Source organism: Lactuca sativa, chromosome 1 (assembly GCF_002870075.4).
Source record: "Lactuca sativa cultivar Salinas chromosome 1, Lsat_Salinas_v11, whole genome shotgun sequence".
Taxonomy (NCBI): Eukaryota; Viridiplantae; Streptophyta; class Magnoliopsida; order Asterales; family Asteraceae; genus Lactuca; species Lactuca sativa.
The window spans coordinates 133,812,738-133,819,356 of record NC_056623.2 but is presented as its reverse complement, the minus strand read 5'-3'; positions in this window follow the sequence as shown (position 1 = coordinate 133,819,356).

Here is a 6,619-nt window from a genome sequence, read left to right as displayed (position 1 = left end):
GAAGGGGGAGTCACCGGCCCAATCCAAGTTACGCCCGGCGTACGCGAGGACTAGGCCTCGGATCGTCCACGTCGCCCCCTTATGCGCGGCTATGCCCCGTCCCATCAGAGCTCTAAGGCAGTCGAGGATGCGGTCACGCATGACACACACGTACGCCCAGTGTAACCGCATACGCCCAACGTACCGAAGCAGTTCCCAGCCCCTATAAAAGGGATGCAAGGGTTCCGGGGAAATTACTCATTTTCTCTCGTCTTTCTTGCATTTTTGCCTCGTTTTCTGTGCACGTGATATCCCGTAGCCCCGGTGTCCATACTCAAGCGCTGAAGGTCGTTTGTGCTCCCGAGATTTTCAAGAATCCCGAGAAAATCTGCTTTCTCGAGTCAAAGTTCTGCTCGGTTTCCATCTCGCATTCTTTGATCTTTCAAGTGAGTTCATATCCCTATAAACTACGCTTTTAAATGTTTTATAAAAGCTTTTTATACAATATTAAGGGGGGGGGGGGGATGCAAGTAAAACACGCAGTTATTATCGTGTGTAACTTAACGATTCACTATATAAACTTTTTATCTAAGTAATCATATGTGATCCATAAACTACTACATGAGTATTCTCGTATGAAATATATATTTTCAATAACACCTTGTCTTGTGGAAATAAAACGTGATTATATATATATATATATATATATATATATATATATATATATATATATATATATATATATATATATATATATATATATATAAATCAAATGCGCCATTTTACATTAGGTATATGTGATCAGTTAAGTCACTTTACGTATTATACTTTACATAATGAGTGAGCATTACACTAGGGTTTACTAGATGAACGAAGCACACTTTGAAAAACTATAATAGGTATAGTTTATGAGGAAATCATGAACATTTACTTGCTAGGTACACTACATCAAAGATGATATTTTCATATACAAGAACAAATGGACATTTTCATACGTAAATCTGTTTTAATACTAAATTTTGTGTGACATTTCACGTACTTTCAAGTATGCATTTTAAGTCCTGTATTATATACCATAATCCCTTGTAGGGGAGTGTGATACTTGTGTATAAACGACATAACTTTCCAACGCCTGAAGAACGTTGATATAGGCATCTTGGTCAAATAGCATGGTTATAAGAATCACATGGAGTATTAAAAGCACATAGATTTATGGGGTTTTTCAAATGCCTTAACGATTTGCACATAAACCTACTATTTTATGCATGATAAGCACTATGGCATTACAGTTTTGGAAGAAATCAAACTACCATCTACTACGTAGAAAATATGGGATTTTCTTGGAACATTTAAATGAACAAACCATTTTCATTCCTTTTCATATAAACATGTTCAATAAATACTTATGAAATCACCAGCTTAATTTTTGACCTACTATTTCAAAACAACTTTTATTTCTCAGGGATTTAGTAATACAGGTAAACTGCTGCTTTTGAAGAAGGGACGTTGCGGCGTTAGTTTAATTTCATTTTAAATCATCATATTGTAATTTCTTTTGAAACAAGTACCTTTCAACAATCTAAACTTTTAAATTATATATGTGATGGTTGTATTGCTTTCTTTACTATGTATTCAATTGTTACAATACTACATGAATGTTGGATTAGTGTCTAAGTCCATAACTGTTTTGGTATGTACTTGACCCGATTATGAGCATGGTCCTTTTGGGTTGCCTTCACTATAGCAATATGTAGGATGATTTAAGAAGAGAAAGGTTTAAATATGATTTATTAATATCTTATGAGAATAATATATTAAAGGAGAAATCATATTGTTTAATTAATATTGGTCAAGAATTAATTAAGAATTAATTTTGTGGCTAAAAGAGATTAATTAAACTTAGGGGACTGAAGTTGTAATTATAAGATAATTATAATTGGGCTATGGATCACCAAATAATATATAGGTTGGACGAATTCTATGGGTAGCCCATTAGAAATCGTCCAAGGGATATGTTTAAGGAGTCCATGGGCTGCTTAGGGCCTAAGCAGTCAAATTAGGGTTTCCTAGTTGTAAACCCTAATAGCCTACATGTATATAAAGGGCCCCTATGCCCCAAAAACGAAAACAAGTCTTCCATTAGGGTTTCCAGCCGTTTTTGGTGCCTCCTTTTCTTCTCCTCTTCATCCAAGTTGCATATGGTGTTTGTGACTCCATTAGAGGTACTACACTTGTGGTACTTGCTTTCAAGAGCTAAGGAAATTCAAGGAACTAGTTGTTATTGCTATATAACAACAAAAGGTATGTATTCTATCTTTATATATGAATTTCGAAAATTATAGTAGCATGCCAGGTTTCTTTTTGTGTTCATAAAGCTGTATAACTAATAGTGAAAACATAGATCCAATACTAGGGTTGCATGCACACATAGGATTGTTTGTATTAAACCCATCAGTGGTATCAGAGCCATTGGTTTTTGTTTTCTATTAGCTTTTATTCAAATTTATGAACTTGACATATTAGGGTTTATGGCTAATGAACCCTAAAGGCTAGGCATTTTTCGCAATTAGGGTTGCTAAACCCTAGATGGCGATTTTTGCTAGGGTTTCCCAAATCCTTTCCTTAGCCTCCAAGATTTTGAAATCTAGGGTTTTCCAACCCTTGGATTTCGAAATTACCTCCTTCCCCAAGGTTAGATCCTAAATTTTAGGGATTTGGATAATCTCATATCTTGTAATTATCTTTTAATTGTTTAATATGGTAATTAAAGATCTTGAATTATCCCATCCCTTATTTTCGAGATTTAGAGAGGGATTCAAGGGATTTGGATATCTTAGATGTATAATTGGTAATTATCCTCATGATCTAGATAATCCCTTGTGATTTAATAATTTAAATTAATTGTTTAATTTATGGTAATTATTAAATCAACAGTTTTAATATTTAAAATTTTAATTTAAATGTCTCAAATTCAAAATTTTAAGTGAGATTAAAACCTAATTGTTTTGAAGAGTTTTAAAACTTGCCCTCAAGTTTTGGAATTTAAATTGTTGATTAAAAGTTAATTTTGAAAGTCTAAAATCCAAAACCCTGATTTTCAAAAGTTCAAATTAAACCCTTATGGTTTTATTAAATTAATTAAGTGTATAATTAAAAGAGAGTTAATAAATCCATAATGATTTTGGTTAATTAAAAGTATAATATAAACCACCTAGTATTTTAAAAGTGTAAAATACACCCTATACTATATATGACATTAAAAGTCTAATATTATATATGTATGAGTAAACAGTCAGTCTTACCCTTAGTAGGCCTCATTCACGAAGCTGGTCTATAAGGGGTGTTTAAGGAAATTGCCTATAAAATGGCGATTGAATGGGTATCCACTCTTACCCACCGCACTCTTGACTAGTGGAGGGTCGTTAGCCGAACGGGTAGGATAGGACAGAAACCTTCCATCATAAGTATAATGAAGTACAAAGTAACTAAATGCTATTTTTTCAAATTCCCAAATCATAGTTACTTTAGGCAAAATGTGAAATTGTATGCTAACCCATGGAATTACACTTTGTACCCTTGTCAAACGTTAGTGGAGCGTGTGTGGTTAACCGGCACACTAATTTGGGGATGACATTGGTAGCGAAGGGTGACTCGATGTTTGTCATAGATCAATGGAGCGTGTGTGGCTAACCGGCACATTGATTAGGTGATTGTAGCATTGGGTGCACCACGTGATTCGTATGGTTATTCACACCTTGTTTGTGATCCTCGGCATCCCAGTCACGAATAGTAGGGCATAATCGAGATTAAACATGCCATTGAAGAGTTCAATGAGTCTCAAAAGATCTAGGAGTTTCAATTCATTTAAAACTTAAACTTCTTTTTCGTTTTTCATGGTGGAAATTGGTAAATCGTCATTTACCTACCTTCAAATATTCTGCAACTAGATTACGGCATCCCTCTTCTAGGTTGTAGAGTATTGTGTTGGATCCTAGCTTGATGTTTCATTTGGGTGTTGCATCAAGAATTCTAATCAACTTAACTTGAATTTTCTCCCGTTTTGTAGATGTCTGAATCTTACAATAGTCTTCCCAAATCCTTTGGAACAAGTTTTCCAAATGAAGATGACGTTCCGAGATACGATCAAGGAAATGAGAGTCATGCTTCACTTCCTCCACCTCCTCCAATTGTTCTCCCTGACCCACAAGTTCAAAGGCTTGAAAAGTTCAAGCTCACTCAATCCCTTTTGGCTAGTAAACACGAAGATGGGAAACCTGTGTGTGCGCACGTCTTAGAGATGAAAACACACATTGATAGGTTAAACATGTTGGGTGTCAAGATTTCAAGTGGGTTGGATATTGACTGGGTTCTTCAGTCACTTCCTGAATCATATAGTGAGTTCGTTAGAAAGTACTATATGATGGACCACGACGTGACCCTAATTGATCTCACCTACTTGCTTATAGCTGCTGAATCAACAATGATTTGGCGTGCTGGTCAAGCAAATTTGTCTAGTGAATCAAACTCCCAAACTTCAATGGATACTGGCAACATTGGAAGTCCAGAAAGAACTAAGTCTGTGATTGTCCGATGTGTTGTGCCAAAGGAGTCTATTTGCTTTTATTGCCAAGAGAAGGGGCATTGGAAACGAAGCTGCCCTAATTATCTGAGAGATCTAAGAGATGGGAGAGTCAAGACGTATGACTCTGCTTCAGGTAAAATCCATTAACTAACTCTTTTAAGTTCCTATTCTAGATTCTTAATACATGATGTGATAAGATTACATTTTGATGTTTTGTAGGATCGAAGAAAAGAGAGGAAGCTTGAGAAAAGAAGTGAGCTGAATCTGATCATGAAGAAATGGATTTCGATCGCATTACTTGAAGAATGGATTCTCGAGCTACTACTTGGAGTTAGAATAGATTGTTAAGAAATATGTAATAACATAGTTTTTTAATTGAGTTGAATTGTAAGGACAAAATTTTTTCGCAATAAAATGAATTTTGACTTTATCTTATTTATTTATCCTTGCAATGGCATGTGTGAAAGAATTAATGTTTGAATGTTTCTATTATTAGCAATAATGGATTTGATTCTTAATTGTGTTATTTGTGGAAATGTCAAAATTTTACCAAATAGGGAGAGTTTCTCATCACCCAAGTTTCAATTGGACAGAAACTTGGAATTATGCAATGTGCATTGTATGATGAATGAAAAACTTTCACATTTGGGAACCTTAGACTAATTCTTTGGCAAAGTGTCAATTGAAGGACTAGGAGATCGAGTACACTAGGTCGTACGTTGATCAAGTCTACCACAAGAGTGACAAAGATATTCGTCATGATTTACTAAAGTTTAGTAAATATGGTTATACTTATAAGATTAAGTATAATTCTAAGTTGATTGAAAGAGTTTCAATGAATAGTAGAACGAATAAAGAAGAATCAAGTAGGCAGAAAGATAAAAGTTTCTCTATTCTAAGAAGAAGGGAGAGTACCTTTTATTGTGTTTTATGATAAGTCTTTATGATTAAGAACCATGTCTCAATTGACCCTCTAAGTGAGTCTTAGTGCAATTGCATGTCTAAGAAGAGGAATTGAGAATTGTAGAAATGGTTAAATCAAAGAGTCAATCATACTTCGTTCCAATATCAAGTCTTAGAGTCAAGATTGTGACATTGAGTGAAAAAGTCTTAAGTAGGTTTATAACACTCATCAAATGTGGAATTTGGAAAAGTTTTCTTATTCTTGCACATTTGAAATTGGTAAGTTGTGCTGTCTTGGATAAGACAAAGACCAACTAGGACCAATTGTGTGAAGTGTTTTGTCTTGATAAATGCTTCACTAACTCTTGAATATTTGTTTGTCAAGAAATGTTTCTTGACAAGAGAATCTTATATGTCAAGAAGTCAGTGGGAGTCTTAATGGTCTTGAAAAGGTTTCAAGAACAAATCAAGAATAAACCTTATCGATCATCACTAGCACACGACTTGAGGTTTACAACCTATCGTGCTGACATTGTTTTGTTTCTGTGCCATTCCAATTGAGTTAATTGTGTATATGAGTTCTATGAGTTCTCATTTGAATACACACTAAAGCCTTAGTCGATGGAAAGTAAATTGATATGTAAGGACAAGTTACTAAACTACTTGGAAGGCATGGTGGGCACTCGTGTTACCATAAGGCAAGAAATCAAGATTAAGAAAGTTCAGTCCATATGAGTTTGGATTTGTCGCAAACCTTGTTTTTGGCAAATTCACATGGATAGGAACTCATACACCATAAAATCTAAGTGTCATAAGATTCCCTCCTTCATGAAAATGACTGTGAGGAAATGCTTTCACTAAGAGAGATTTTAAGAAGATAGCAATTGTGAAAATTGTATTCTCAAATTCGATTATGGTTACGGCATCCCTTTCCGTAGTTCGAATTGTGAGATTTGGCAATTAGTTTCAACATTTGGAACTTAGTAACATAAGTTATGAATTGTTTAAACACACATATGAGCTATCTAAGGCAAAGGTGTATAAGGTTAAGAAGCTTAGATAAAGGCTTATCGAAGCATCTGGTATTAGAAATATGAATTTCAGAGATTCAATAGGCATTGTTTTCTGAAAGTTCATTTGTTTTCTGAATACATG